General features: G+C 42.6%; 1 long non-coding RNA gene across 2 annotated transcripts in view; it reads left to right on the plus strand.

Moving 5' to 3' along the window:
• Nucleotides 1-16,479, plus strand: part of LOC310682571 — a 49,118-nt gene that overhangs the window by 26,851 nt on the left and 5,788 nt on the right. Inside the window, exon 1 of one of the 2 annotated variants that reach the window (XR_014514008.1) lies at nt 3,145-3,357. The exons of the other annotated variant lie outside the window; for it this stretch is intronic. This is a non-coding gene — a long non-coding RNA (uncharacterized lncRNA). Of the gene's footprint in view, nt 1-3,144; nt 3,358-16,479 lie in introns of those variants that run through there. 2 annotated transcript variants of the gene reach the window in all.

Genomic DNA, 16,479 nt, shown 5'->3' on the forward strand with positions numbered 1-16,479 from the left:
GTGCACAGTGATTTGCCACATTTCAAAGGGCTTAGGGTGCATCTTGTTTCCAGCAGGCATTCTCCAGACTTACCATGTATATGAAAGAACATATTTGCAGAGCAGTCTGGAAGCCTCACTTTGAAGCCACTAGGGCAGTGAATCCCCCAAACCTAATTTCATATCTTAAAAAATATTTTAATTAAGGAAACATAATCATCAGAAGCAAATTACTCTATCATTGTCTAATGCCAGACAGTTCTGGATTTGGGTAGGTGAAATCAGGTAACCCAGCTGTAATGAAAATCCTACGAAGTCCCTTTAGATTTACCTCTAGCTGTGTGATTTTTGTGCAGTCCTGTTCTTCGCTTTCCCCAGCAACGTCTTCCTGCTGTGAAGGTGTGTTTTCAGATGCCCAAAAATATCTGTGACAAAAGAAATAAAGAGTCCCTTTGGAATTCAAAAAATAAATTGCTCCCTTCCCCTCTCCCACCTTGGAAGATTATGCCCTGATTTTGAGGCATGCTTATTGCCAGATTCTTGTTGATTAACATCATCACAAAATAGCTGCTTTTCCATCAGTTTGTCAAATGAAAGTAATCTGGTGTGGATTGACATTCTATAATTTCGAGAGGAAACACATCTATTGGAACACACACACCGCCACCAGCTGAAGTGACGTTTTTCACAGTAGAGCAGGAGTTGTTGTTTATAACTTAGTTTGTCGAGAACATAAGCACCCTAAATGCCTTGACCCAGCTTCTGCTCTTTTCCTAAGAGCAAAAGGACGGGTCTTTCTCTGAGACACATCTCAGACAGAGGCACAGGTAAGGGCAACAAGAGACAGGGCCTTTTTGGTGGCTTCACCAATACTGTAGAATACTTTGCCCCATGAAGTCTGGATGACCTTCTCTCTAGATATCGCTGGCTGTATTTCAAGAGGCTTTTGCCTGTTAAGGTCACTATTACCTGTGATCTCTGCCATTGTTACTTTTAGTGTATTGTTAATGTTGTATATTTTAATCGTGGGGTGTGTGTGTGTATGTAACGTTGAAATTGTTCTACACCACCTTGAGTGGTGCATGGGTACTAGTAGGAGAGGATATAAATGTTTATATAAATAAAATAAAAGCCCAAACTAGTTCAGCATTCAGCTCTCATAGCGCTCAGACAGGTGACTCTGGGAAGCAGGACAGGAGCACACTATACATTCTCCCAGTCTTGTCCCCCAGCATCTGATATTCAGAGTCCTGTCGCCTCCGATGCTGGAGGTAGCCTCCATCTATCACGACTATCAGCCATAGATAGCCTTGTCCTTGAGGAATGCATCTAATCTCTTTTTAAAAGTCATCTAAGTTGGTGGCGATCTGGCCGCATCTTTACAGGGCAACCCTTCTTTGCAGTGCAGAAAGCCACAGCTCTCCCATGTTTATGGAGCAACCTAGGCTCCCCTCCCTTTCAGAGGCAAGCTTGCTGGTGTCAGTGAAGAAAAAGCCAGCAGAAAAACTGGGTGTTGCATATGCAGCAATACCATCATATTATTCTAGCAAATTAGCTAGAAAGAGCCATTGAGGGTCTTTCTGGTAGCCCAAAGACCCAATTCATGTTCAGCTTTGCAGAGTCCAGACAAATTGACATCTTCTATGGCTTTGTGTATTTCCCCTTCCCCAAGTATTGTAAATAAATATATCTATTCAGTGCTTTTTTTTTCTGGGGGGACGCAGGGGTACTCATGCCCCTAAACATTTTGTGAATCTTTATACTTTTGTCCCATATTTATTTTTCCCCGGTATGAACTATAAAATTGTGATTTTATTGAGTCAAAATGAGAGTACCCCTAAACATTATTTCTTTTTAGAAAAAAAGCACTGTATATATGTTAAAGCACCTTAACAAATGTTGCCATAAGGTTAATGGGGGGGGGGAGGTATCAACTAAAAATGGTCATATATGGAGCTGTACTGAATGTCTGCTAAGACTGATCAGTTCAAATGTTAGAGTGGAATGGAGAGCAAAGAGGGACTGAACCTCCCGACCCCACCCCATGCCTTTATTTGTTAGTTGGGAAGGTGTGGCTTTCCTCCCCACTTCTTTTCTTTTGAAAGGTTGCTTTGTGGCTGTAGCCACCATTTCTGCACTCAGTGCTCACTTGGAAATAAACTTGTTGAAGCTGCTACTGGGTCAGACACCCCCCCTCCCCCCAAAAAGCCCTCTAAAGTTGCCCCATCCAGGCCACAACCCTAGCCTTGTTGATTGAGATTGAATTGATGGGGTTTGCTTACAAGTGAGCAAGTTTGGGATTGCAGCCTTCGTCTGTGTATGTCTACTTGACAGCACGTCCAGCTAAGTTCAGGGGGGCTCTTTCCCTTTAGAAATCAAAGGACAACATTCCTGCGATGTAGGCATTAGACACAAGAGCAAAGGAAGCCTCTTAATTTGATGGACGCCACCCCATACATTCTGTTTCTAGGTGGAGCCCTGTTTATAATCCTGCAGTTATGGATGGGGTGCACACACATGTGTTTTGACAGCAGTCAACACAACAGCCCTGCTCTTGGACGCTCCAAGGGAAAGAGTCCTCTGTTTATAATCCCGTTACAAAATTGTGCCCTCATAAACATGACATGGCTGACCAAAAAATGGGTCACTATGGGTGAGCAAGCATATTATTTTACAGTACATAATAATGAGCTGGTTCTAGAATTTTTGTTGCAAAGGAGAAACAAAGTGCTGTTGAGCATGTGCAGAGTGCTTTCCCCTCTTATCAACATATTTCTTGAGTTGTGGCTTTATACAATGTGGGAGCCACTCCAGGGGGCAGACAGCCACAGAATCAGACAAACTCCTCATAAAAGTTGTCTTTCCACCCCCAAAAAAATCTGGTTAGACTGAACGGAATTAGACTGTTTCATCGTCCCGATGTGATTTGAGAAGCGCCAGGTGTAGAAAGACGTTTTCCTTTGTACTTCTGTGTTCCTCTTGCCTGGTTTGAGGATGGTTATATGTTGTTTATCTGAGAGCCAGCACCATTGAATTCAATAGGACTTACTTCCGAGTAGCTATAGGGCTGTTTCGCTAGACTTCCAGTGAGGGATCCCCTGTTTCACCCCACCCATCCTAGCATGCAGTAACAGCAGACTGTATGGAACGCACAACTACGTGCAAGAATCTTTCCACACTGCAGAAGAGTTGGCGCTGAGCAGGGCAGCCTCAGAAAGCATCGTAAATTTAGAAAGGGGAGATTCCCAAGCCTGGAGAAACTCCAAGTTATGGGGGCTGTTGCTTTAAGAACCGGAGGGGACCCTAGAGAGAGCAAAACAGCGGCTGCCTCAAGGGGACAGGGAGTCCAAACCCAACCTTGCGTATGCGATGCACAGGGTAAGCCCATGCATGTTTATACTCAGAAGAATGTTTCACTGGGTTCAATGGAGCTTGCATCTAAGCAACGTGGCACGGGTGCAAGTGGCGTTAAATCGCGTTGGAGCTTCCCAGTTTTGCAATTCGGCACCGCCGCTTGTGTTTGCCTGAAGTTAATCCGGTCCTGACAATGAATTGATTTGAGAAACGTGGCCTTGGGATCGGGATTCTCCGAGATCCTTCAAATCCCACCCCTTTCATCGCTAATCACAGGTTTGTGGCTAGCTCATTGTCAACACACTGGCCCTTTAAGAGATTATAAATATCCTTAAAGAACAAAAGTGTTTCCTCAAAGAAAGCCATGTCTGCTATGTCTCTCTCTTTCTCTGTCTCTCTCTTGGATATTGAATAGCGTACCTGCTGGGTTTTACAAGGGAAGGCAATCACCCTCTCCATTTGGGCGTATTTCTAAACAATGCGTGGTGGCACTGCGTCTGTGTCCTGTGCTAGCACTGCATTTTGATCACGTCCTGATCCATGCAGAAGAATTGCATTAAAAATCATATTTCGTGTATGTGAAGGGAATATTTTTATATATCAATGCACATACACAAATGCATACACTTCATACAAATATGCCATACAATCACCCATAAAGGGGGAAAAATCACTCTAAAATGCACAATCAAATGGCAGATTTGGAAGCAAATTTAAAACTCTGGTTAACAAGACATTCAGTGAAGCCTGCTGAACCTTTATAAAATACAAATTAACAGGAGTGTATCTGAATTGTTAAAATGAACATTGCCTTTCAAATTGGTTCATGACTTTCCTTATTATCATAAATTGAAGAAACCTATTGTTACAGCTCCACCTAGTGGGCAGATAGCTCGATTGCAGTAGGAAATGAAAGACACTTGAAACTCGGTCCCTTGGCAATATCAAAGAAACAGGACTTAAGCATCTTTGGGCAGGAAGAAATGTAAAAAGACAAACAAGAAAGCAACTCAACAACAACCCTACAATTGCTAGGGGATAGAAGGCATCATCCCTTCTCTCCATTTCATATTCAGTATTTGAATTTTACATTCCTTTTTTAAAAATACATTTGTGCTTTTGAACTTGTACAAAGGTACCATATTAAAAGCAGGGTGATTACTAGTTCAATCAATATTATCAAACATTACTCTTCAAAACTGGGTGGATTACAATAGGAGACAGTAAATCGGGAATTCTGAAGCCAAAATCCTGTGCCAGTTTAGCCACTGGACAATATGGGATTTCCTTTAGATTGAGCTATGATTTGTAAACTGTGCTATAAGGGGAAATGAGCTGAAAGTAATGTTTAATGCACAAGACAACACCAATTTGCAAGGATGAAGGCAGTGTCAATAAAATATGCTTTTTGTTCCCATATCTGCTTTTCCCTTGGGAAGAAAAAATCCTTAAAACTGCAATTTCCCAAAAGACAGCCATGTAGTTCTCTGGCTGAATCCAGATTCCTGTGGTCCCTTAAAGACTAAAATGTCCGTAGTGTGCATGGCGCATGCAAGAGCTGACTTTTTGAAATGTGCCTTAAGTGTCCAGCAGTTCATGGCTACACTGGGCACAATGGCTTTACTCTGCGTCCACAGCCAGAGGCAGTAATGCATCTCAGTATCAGTTGCTGAAACCATTGGGCTTCCCATAGGCATCTGGTTTAGCGTTGCCAGCTGTCCTGTATAATACAGGATTGTCGTGTATTTCCTGTATTGATACAGTTTTGTCCTCTATTTCAGGTCTTCTCTCTCTCTCTCTCTCTCTCTCTGTGTGTGTGTGTGTGTGGTTAGGGATCCTCTCCAAATGCATGTGTTCGGAAGGGTGTGTGAAAGGTCTTGTACAAGCTCTGGGCAGCCAAGCACAGACAGATTTACAAATTCATGTGTGTGTGCTGCCATAGGGTGTAATGGATTGCCTTGAAGTCACTTCAGCACCAGATTAAAACAAAACAATCGCCCCTGAACAGCCTGGCCTGCCCTGCCCTGCCCTGTATTTTGCCAGAACAAAGGTGGTGCCCCTAATCTGGCTGGCCACTGTGAGAACAGAGGGCTTGACCAGGTTTTAAGTTCTGTGTCGCAAGTACACACAGGAGGAGAAAGTTTTGCTTCCAATTACTGTAACATACTTTCAGGTTTCTGCATTCATGGGAGGGGACCCTCCTAATTTGGGATAGGAAAAGTTTCGCTATCTGGGTGATGTTGACAAGTAAAATACAGCCCCCAGCTTGAATTTTAACAGCAGCCTCAAACGCTCCGGTTTCATGAGAGCATTGCATCTGACTGTCAGACGATCATTACATCGCAGTAATTATGCTGCCTTAACCCTGCTGTCAGTGCTTAGGACAAGCACTCCAGTTCGAGTTTTGATTGTGCACCGTTCACTACCGGGTACCTGGAGGTAGTTTAATTGAAGGTTCCTTCCAAGTTCCATAACCACATATTGTGAATGCATATGAGGAAGCATGCATACAGTGAATGGGAAGAATAAGTAGCTAGACTGACTGCTCACTCCTGAGTAGCCTGACCTATAATCCACCAGGATGGGCTGCAAGTGAGTCAGGGGAGGGAGTGGGGTGACAAGAGTCTGCAAGCCTCGAGACTTCTCCTGGTGGCCTATAGGCTTTGGGGGGGGGGGTGTCACGGAAAGAGGTTGAATGCCTTTGGAGAGTGTGGCGTTTCTTCTTCTCCCTTCGAGGGTGCTGTCAGGTAGCTGACAGGTAGGATGGAGGAGAAAGTAAATTTTGTTTGCATCCTGATGAGACGCTCCCTCATTCACCTCATTCTCAGACGTGAGAAGAAGCACTTTGCACTTCCCTGAATTTTGCGCTGCAGCACTCCAGCCAAGCAATATGGAGAGAGAAAATGTATCTTTTTGTGGGGCATGGAAATGCATAGATTACTGAAAGCACAGTACAAAAAAAATGCTTTATATAATGGGAAATGGCTTGCAAAAAAGGGGGGTGGTATTAGTCCCAATTGCATGCAACAGTGTGTTTGTATTTTTGTACTAAATGGGTGGTGAATGTTCACAAGGGTTTAAAAAATAATAACCATAATTGGAAATTGCTATGGAAATGTGAAACGCTGCATTTGAGATAGGAAGAATGGAGAACTGAAACCAATGGATCTGTCTATCCCTGTTGACAGGTTGGTAGCCAGTGAGGGAAATTCAGGAACTAGCCTGCCAGCCAGATCCTTTTCCTAAAAAACACACCTTAAACCCAGCCCCTGCCTTAGCCAGGGGGAGTCCTTGATTTTATCCCCAGTAAATCAATGCCCTTGTTTTGCCTTTGGGGAGAGGGCTGTGTCAGATACGGTCTCCCAGTCTGCAGATTCCCTTTCCAAGGAGGCCCAACTGATGAAAACATTGTTATCATTTTGGCACCGGCAGGGGGCGGGGGAGAATCCTCTTTATTGATCCAGGCATTTTATGGACTGTTTCTGATTTTTTTTTATCTGCCACTTTCATTTGTGGTCTGCTTTATTATATATTATTTTCAATTGTGGTTTTGGGTTTTTTTGTTTTTCATTCCAACCTTGTTGCAAACAGCACCGGTTTCCATTTTGATGACGGACTTATAAAATATTTTGAAGAAATACATTTTGGGAAATGCATTTAAAACATGCATTCAATATGTGCGTGGCAGTGTAAAGCACTCTCTCACACACACACTCACAAACCTGTCTGTCCAGAAAGAAAATGACAAAGCTGAACATATTTGTTTACTATACTAATAAGAAAAAAAAATCAGATCTGTTGCGAGTTTAAACATTCTGTTAAACATACCTGCTTCGGAAATGGGAAATGAAGTGTACTCAGGATACAACGGTGTAAGCTGCATTTACCCTGGACAAGAGGTGATTAAGAGGCAAACATGTGAACACCATTCGAAGGGTTGTCTAATAGATGATGGAGCAAATTTCTTTCTTTCTTTGTGTGGCTACAGACAGTAGGAATCCAAAGCAAATTACAAGAAAGGAGATTTCAGCAAAACATTACCAAGGACTGCCTGGTGGTAGGAGCTGTTTGACAGTGGGAGAGACTTCCTTGGAAGATGGTGGACTTTCCTCTGTTAAAGGTTTCTAAGCAGGGACTGGGTGGAAACCTATCGGATGTTGCCATAGTGGATTTCCTGCATCACCAGTCAGCTGGACAAGATAACCTTTGATGTCCATCACTTCTAAAGCACCTTTAGAAAGATGTAATACTGAATTGGGAGAGAGCACTGTGAGAACTGGAGTTTTATTTTTATTTTTATTTGATTTTACAAAATATAAACATACAACAACCAACCATTCAAAATCTGAATATCATGATTACTCTGAATCTCCTGACTTCCCCCTATCTCTTCCATGGGTCATAATGATAATATTTACAACTGCATATCAGTATTTATCCAATTATTTTCCTTCTAAATTATCCATACTTTCCATTACTTTACATGTGTGGTTAAAATCCTGCCAATGTTTTGACCTGCTTGCAATGGTCTCGTAAACAAGTTATAAATTTTTCCCATTCTTTTTTAAAGTTCTTTGCTTCTTGATTTCTGAGCTTCCCAGTTAATTTTGCCATCTCGGCATAGTCCATCATCTTGCTTTGCCATTCTTCTCTGATCAGGCTTGACTCTTCCTTCCATCTCTGGGCCAGTAGTATCCGCATGGCTGTTGTCATATACATAAACTATCTTTTCTGATCCTTTGGGATCTTCATACCTGTAATTCCTAATAAGAAAGCTTTTTTTTTTTTTTAACAGAAGTTATTTTGAACATTTTTTTTTCATTTCATTATATATCATCTCCCAAAAGTTTTTAACTACTTTACACGACCACCAAAAAACTCCACGAACTGGAGTTTTAGAGGCAACTTGAGAGTGCCATGTTTTCAAGGGCTGTGTCTCAGATCTGGTTGAATCCTGGATCCTGAACTGATTTGCTCTGACCCAGATTGAGGCAGCCCCAGACGACACTGAGCTGAATCAGGTCCCCCCCAGGCTGATCCAGGGTTATCAAAAGCAGGGTCTGGTAGTGAGAGAAGGGAGGAGGAGACATGGAAACATATTCTGTGTGTCTCCTTTTCCTCCTTCCAGACTGCATGTTTAACCAGTGTCTTAAACATGTGGCCATGTTTAAGGAACCACATCTCCTTCTCCCCCCCCCCACCTGATTACAAGGCTCCAAAATTGGCTTGGGACCTGGACCTGGGTCAGGTTGGCCCCAGACCATCCTAGGTTGGAACAGAGCTACTCTGAAGCACTGAATCAGGCTATAAATCAGATAAGGGGGGCTGTGGACTGCTCTAACTTCAGAAGGCATGCTCAGAGGTATAGGAAGGGGGGCGGAGGACAGAATGTCCCAGGTGTCATAGCTGAGGGGGGTGATATTTGGCATGCTGCCCACCCGCCCCCTCAACTCCCAAGCCTACCCCGAGCCATCGATGGGGGTCTGACAAAAAAATTTCCACACTGGGTACCACCTGACCTTGCTACGCCTCTGGGCATGCTACTACAGTGGTACCTCGGGTTACAGACGCTTCAGGTTACATACGCTTCAGGTTACAGACTCCACTAACCCAGAAATATTACCTCAGGTTAAGAACTTTGCTTCAGGATGAGAACAGAAATCGTGCTCCAGCGGCAGCAGGAGGCCCCATTAGCTAAACTGGTGCTTCATGTTAAGGACAGTTTCAGGTTAAGAACGGAGCTCCGGAACGAATTAAGTTCCACTTAAGTTCCAAGGTACCACTGTACTTCTGTTTAAAATCATGCTGCAGACCATTTAGCATCGGGTCTCAGGGTGGATCTACACACAGGGGAAATTAAATCTTTATAACAAAAGAAAAAGAAAAAATATGTAAAAACGCTATACCACGGTACCTCGTGTTACGTACCATCCCCCTTACGAATGCTGTGGGTTACGTGCTCCATTAACCTGGAAGTAAATACCCCTTGTTGCAACCTTTGCCCCAGGATGCGAGTGGAAGTCGCGCTCTGATGGTGCGGCAGCAGCGGGAGGCGCCATTAGAGAAAGTGCCCCTTTCCTATTACGGTTTCCTGTTACAAACAGAGCTCTGGAACGGATTAAGTACATAACATGAGGTACCACTGTAGAAAGGTTTTCTGCTTTCTGACTCCCTCTGGTGCTGTATGTTTATAACACATTCAAATCACTGTTTTTGGACAAAGTCCTATGTGTGGCCCTTCCAACGACTGCTTTGAGCACTGGGTACTCAGATGGCAGCAGGACAGCCAGAAAGGAGGGAAAGAGGAGCAGGGAAAATGGGAAGGGTTGTAGCTCAGTGGCACAGCATCTCCAGGGAGGACCAAAAAAGAACCCGACCAGAAATACTTCCTGTGTTTTAAAACTGCCAAAGCAGATGTACCCTTTCTTTGCAATTAGTACCATGGCCATCACAGTTGGCCCAGTACTGAGTATGAACCATCATCCATTCTAACTGGCAAGTACTTTTTTATCATTGTTACATGAGTGTATTAAACTGAAGAAGAGCCCTGCTTGATCGGACCAAAAATCCATCTTCTCCAGTGTTCTGTTCTCACAGTGGCAAACCCGATGTTTATGGGAAGCCCCAAAGCAGAATGTGAACACAATAGCACTCTGGCCAGAATGTTAGACTGGAATTGTGTGTATTCCAATTCAGATTGTTTGATGTTAAGCCCACTGAATAGTCTTTAGCAAGGTTCCATCTCAGCCACATGGCTGTTGTGGGTATAAAATAGCAGACATCAACATAGGCTGCTAGAGTTATTTAAGGAAAAGTCTGGATACAAATACAGCATGGCAAATAAAAATTAACATTTTTTTGCATTCATCCATTTATGTGATAAAAAGTGGGGGCATGTGCTTAACTCTCCCTTGGAAATGAATAAGACTTAAAAGTGCTTAATTTGAGCTCAGTTGTGCCCTTAATACAGACTACCAAAGTAATAACATCCGATACAATATGCATACTCTGATAATTCAGTTCCATTGCCGTTGATATAGAGCAATAAATTATCCTGTGTTCACGTACATATATATAGAGTACATCTGTCAAAAATATTTCTATATATCAGCAAATCTGCAGTTCTCGGTTTGAAAACTGCCATTTTTCCTTTGCCTGTCTCATCTCTCTTGGAAGGGGGAAAAATCCTAAATATAAAAAGAGCATTTGCTGTTGTCTTTCTACTAAAGCTTTTAAATTTAAGAAATAATAGATGCCTGTCTAGACAACCCTAAAATTGTTTTAGTTACTGATGTATGGATGACTGATAAATGTCATCTTTTTCTGCCTGCAGTGCATTTTGCATCCAGTCTACTGACATTTGTCTATAGCTGACCTGATTTTGCATGAAGCATTTAAAATTTTACCACTCTGAAACTTCAGGATTCAGCATGCAAAAAAAAAGGGACTCCTTATATCTTCCTCTTTTCTTTTCTGGTAGTCACATTAGCGAGAAAGATTTGTGCAAAGACCCCAAATAATGAAATGCATTGCATAACATTCCAGGTGAAATAGCAATTAATTCCCTAGCTTCATGTTCTCATCTCCCTGCACAGATAAAAAGAGAAATGTTAAAGTATGGAAATAATGAACTAATTTCGTCAAATATACTTGCTTTTGAAGGCAGTGCTGCAAATGTGCCTGTTGTTTACCACTGATTGCTATAAAATCACAGACGCATAGAATTGTAGAGTTGGAAGAGACCATGAGGGTCATCTAGTCCAACCCTCTGCAATGCAGGAATCTTTTGCCCAATGTGGAGCTCGGACCCACAACCCTGCGATTAAGAGTCTCATGCTCTACCGACTGTAAAAGAGGCTATATTTCTGTCAATAGCTGTGACTCTGGGTCCAGAATCTTACATATGCCTGAGATTCCCAGGACCAGCAGGTGAAAATCTGAAAGCACAGGACTTGCCACCCATTTTACACTTTACAAAGAAAGATTCCATTTAAGTATAGGTTTGCCGTTCAGGCAGGGAAAACACCACCGCCAATCGAACAGCGTATTTTGTGTGGAATGGTCAGTGCTCCTCAAATTTACCGTCAGTAAATTCAAAAAGAAAATGCTAATGAATAAAATAACATGATATCCATATTAAAACAGTAACCAGAGACTATCAGCATAAATCATGGACTCATCAAACAATCAAATTTCCAACACTGGCATTAAAATCTCCAGCCAAATCTACCATGGAATTGGAGAATGGGCATCAACTTAGCATTCAGTAATATGGTTCAGTCCCAGTAAAAAAAACCAACACCAAAACTTCTTCCAATAGTGTTCTCTGTGAAGGGTGGGGATATGCACAGCTAAATCCCAACCATCAGAAACAACAATGCATATTGAACTCTAATTTTGAGACTAATAAATATAGTTGCCCCATCCAATGGCCAACCCTTATTTATAGCACAAGCCTATGCCTGCTGCTCAGAAGTAAGCCCTATTAAGTTGAATGGGACTTTCTCCAAGGTAGGTTTGCGTGCAATTAGTCCCTTAGTGATTTATCTGCAGGGCTAAAACCATATTTTATATTCAGGATTTGCTAATTTGTCCACAAAAACAGTAAGAGAAGGTTGTCACCTTCCTTGATCTTGACAAGTGGCAGTAAAGCTTTGCCTTTTCTAGGGTACGAAGTCAGTGATAGGAGGAAGCTTCACCCACTGGCTTTGTACTTCTGTTCCGGCTGTGAAAAGCATAAGAATCCCGGAGAGAGAAAAGAATGGGCAGCTCTGAAGAAGACTAAGTATGGAAAAACAATGACAGAAGTTGTCTACTCAACGGCTCAGAAGAACGACTGCATAATGCAAAGTAATAGTACTGAGAATTTCTATAGCATACTTTAAATACTTAACGTGCTTCCTGTTTATGATGGGCAAGATCTCCTTAGCTCAGTTGTGAATTGGCTCAGAATGTTAAGTGAGCTTTCCAAGAAGCATTCAGGAAAAGCTTTTCCCTTTGTTTGGCTTGGCTTGAAATAGTAGTACAGTGGTACCTCGGGTTACAGATGCTTCGGGTTACAGACGCTTCAGGTTACAGACTCCGCTAACCTAGAAATAGTACCTCAGGTTAAGAACTTTGCTTCAGGATGAGAACAGAAATCGTGTGGTGGTGGCGTGGTGGCAGTGGGAAGCCCCATTAGCTGAAGTGGTATCTCAGGTTAAGAAGAGTTTCAGCTTAAGAATGGACCTCCAGAACGAATTAAGTTCTTAACCAGAGGTACCAGTGTACATGCATCCCCACACTGATGTTGCTGTGTTTATGCTCCTGATCACACTACTGCCTGGGAATTGTAGTTTGATGAGATAACCATATGCATGATTGACATGGCACCAAATGCATTAGCTGCTGCAATGCCACAGCTCAGACACTGCCCCGGTTTATTTCTATCATTTATTAAATTTATATCCTGCCATTCCTCCCTAAGGAACTCCAAAAAATGACTTTACTTGTGCACATTGCATTTTTTCGTAGCTTATGTGCCCATTAAAAAAAACCATGCAGCTTCATGTCAACCCCTCAGTAGAGCATAAGACTCTTGAGATCTCAAGGTTGAGGGTTCGAGCCCCACATTGGGCTACAATATTCCTGCAGTACAGGCTACAATTCTATGATAACCAAGGAGAGGTTAATCCAAAGTAAGATATTAACACAGAGGTCTTTGGTGAACTCACCTACTTCATCTAGACACAATGGGTTGTAGACAATGCTAGTCATACTCAGAGTATACCCAGTGAAATTAATAGACATGACCAACTTAGGTTCATTAATTTCAATAGGTCGGCTCTGAATAGAAGTTAGTTGAATACAATGCCAGGATTCCTACACAGGATCATCTTTTTGGTGCTTGGTTGTGCCACATTGCTGTCTGTTTTTATTGTATTACCATGTGCTTTTTATGGTTGCAAGTTGTCCCAGGGAACCTTTTAAGGTGAGGTAGGAAGGCTTTTATAAATAAATCCTTCTCGTTTAAAATGCCAGGCCAGAGAATAACTTGGGAAACGGTGCTTGATCTGGAATGCATCCAGCCTTTATGACCTAGACAAATTTGTATCTCGGATCAGGTAATCACAATCTTCACACCATCACTACTTGGGCAATTATCTCAGTGACAGCCCTGTAAGAAGGCTAGAACTGCAGTTTAGAGGCAAAGGATGAATTTGAGTTGAGATTCAAATCAAAGACTTTCAGCTTTCTTGCTAAAACTCTTTGTCCTTGGTACTCACTGAGCCACCAGACATTTCCTCTGGAAACTGACAATTATTTACATTTACTTACTAAGGAATGGGTGGAAACTTACATGTATACACTAGGGCACTTTTTTCAGGGTGGGGTGGAGATGAATCTGTATTCTGCAGAAAATTGGGGTGCTGCCAAAGTTGATAATTATCTGGTCCAAGTGTAGGGAACCTTTGGCCCTCCAGATGTTGCTGAACTACAACATCCATGGCCATGTTTGTTGGGCCTGATTGGAGTAGTAGTTCCTTAACATCTGGAGGGCTCCAGGTTCCCTACACCTGATCCATATTATGACCTTGCTCCACTTGCAATGCTTGGCTTCATTACAAGTAGGATCGCCACACACCCCACAATCCCTTTTTACTCTCTGTGCAAAGTTCTCTATCACTGGGAATGCTGCAGTAACAGTGTTAATCGCAAACCTTAGGATATTATTAACCTCTAATACCATAAACTGGAAGGGACGTGGGTGGTGCTGTGGGTCAAACCACAGAGCCTAGGACTTGCCAATCAGAAAGTCGGCGGTTCGAATCCCCGTGACAGGGTGACCTCCCCTTGCTCAGTCCCAGCTCCTGCCAACCTAGCAGTTCAAAAGCACGTCAAAGTGCAAGTAGATAAATAGGTAGTACCGCTCCGGCGGGAAGGTAAACGGCGTTTCCGTGCGCTGCTCTGGTTCGCCAGAAGCAGCTTAGTCATGCTGGCCACATGACCCGGAAGCTGTAGGCCAGCTCCCACAGCCAATAAAGTGAGATGAGCGCCACAACCCCACAACCGGACCTAATGGTCAGGGGTCCCTTTATCTTTACCATAAACTGGATAACCAGTTAGCTGTCTAAGAAAATTGAATATCCCGGGGTCCCAGTGGCTGGGATGCTTGTGGGAGTTGGGGGAAGAGAATTCAGATCTCATTACCCTCCCAATAATATAGCTGGGAGAACAACAGGAACCAAATTCAAAACTGGACGTATTAAAATATAAATAAGAAGGCTATTTCCTGACTTTTGGAGGGAAGGAACTCTGTTTTCTGAATCCAGTTCTGAACAGAGCAGAGAGACATTGCCCATCACTAGCAAAATGTCAAGCCCAAGTAGGCTTTGATTCCAAATATTATACACAAGGCACAGTAATGGCAATAATAAGAAAGTTTCCCATTTTTGTGTGAATTTAGAGAACTAAGTTCTCTGACTCTCATTCACACAGAACAGTTGCTATTTGCAGAACTGCAGCTAAGGTTATGATTGAAGAAGCTCAGACAAGTCAGATGAAGTCCTGGAAAGGACATCAGGAAAGAGTTGAAAATAGCAATAATACCGTGTAATAAAAAAAGAAAAACTAAAAAAAAGACCCCCAAATCCCCCTATAGGATAAAAAGGAAAATGGGATAGGGATGGGAATTCAATTGCCATAATAAAGCGACAGAAATGAAAAAGAGCAGCATCCATGCAGGGATGGTAATTGCCTTTGCATCCAGTGTCTAATGCTTGAAATAAAATAAAATAAAAAAGCTATAAAAGCAGAAAAACAGGAATAATCATCATCATCATAAACAGTTAGGTCCCATTGTGATTGATGGTCCTCCTGTGTCCAGTTTGCCTCTGCAAATTCAATTTGTAACCAAATAAATATTTGGCACCGCTTGCTGTAGTTCCTGCGACAGCAGCAAGAAATCATTTGCACATAAATAGATTTGTCCTCAAAAATGCAAAGCGTTCCATGTCCATCATCCCAGAGGTGAGACAATTCTTTACAGCTGATAACTACTTTTCCATAATGCCCAGTGCCAGGTAGGAGTGTCAAAGTTCTTTTTTTCTTCCACTGACAGGTGCTATGTGTCTCTAATAGGGTGCCCAAGTGTCCATTTTCTTTCACATGATTTTTCAAATCAGTTCTCCACATTTCTGCAGCAATTTGTGGGTTTGTTTTTTTTTTTAAAATCTTCATGACAATTTGTCAGCACTTTGGGTCTGAATTCCTCCTAATAAACATATTTTTTGAATGCAGTTTTGTCTAACGTACAAATTTATGCAAGGGATTCCCCAACCACCATGTAACACAATTGATAAGTTATTATACCCTAGCATATGTTTTTTTCTTTTTCTTTTACACATTACTTGCCTGAAGGACTGCATCGCAAAATTCAGAGAAGGGCACCGTTCAAAAAATGGCTGTGTTTTAGTTCTTGTATTATTTCGGGAAGTGCAACTCAGGTAGGTTTGTGTTTAAATGAGTACTGGGTCAACATTTTTCCTTCATCCCTTAGCCTGGCCCCAACTCTGTGAGTTATAATATTTTTAAAAAATTATTTGTTTATTGCATTTATATACCACTTTTTTTTTATGGGACACGGGTGGCGCTGTGGGTTAAACCAAAGAGCCTAGGACTTGCCGATCAGAAGGTCGGCGGTTCAAATCCCTGCAACGGGGTGAGCTCCCATTGCTGGGTCCCTGCTCCTGCCAACCTAGCAGTTCGAAAGCACCTCAAAGTGCAAGTAGATAAATAGGTACCACTCCAGTAGGAAGGTAAACGGCATTTCCGTGTGCTGCTCTGGTTCGCCAAAGCAGCTTAGTCATGCTGGCCACATGACCAGCTCCCTCGGCCAATAAAGTGAGCTGAGCGCCGCAACCCCAGAATCGGCCACGACTGGGCCTAATGGTCGGGGTCCCTTTACCTTTACTTCCAAGGAGCTCAAGGTAGGGTACATGGTTCTCCCCCTCCCCATTTCATCCTCACAACAACCCTGTGAGGTAGGTTAGGCCAAAAGATGATGACTGGGCCAATGTCACCTGGAGAGCTTCATGACTGAGTGGGGATTCAAACCCTGATCTCCCAGGCCATAGTCCAACACTCCTAGGGGCTAAAGTCCCTTTG

The sequence above is a fragment of the Podarcis tiliguerta genome, assembly GCF_965153285.1.
Source record: "Podarcis tiliguerta genome assembly, chromosome: 7".
NCBI classification, from domain to species: Eukaryota; Metazoa; Chordata; class Lepidosauria; order Squamata; family Lacertidae; genus Podarcis; species Podarcis tiliguerta.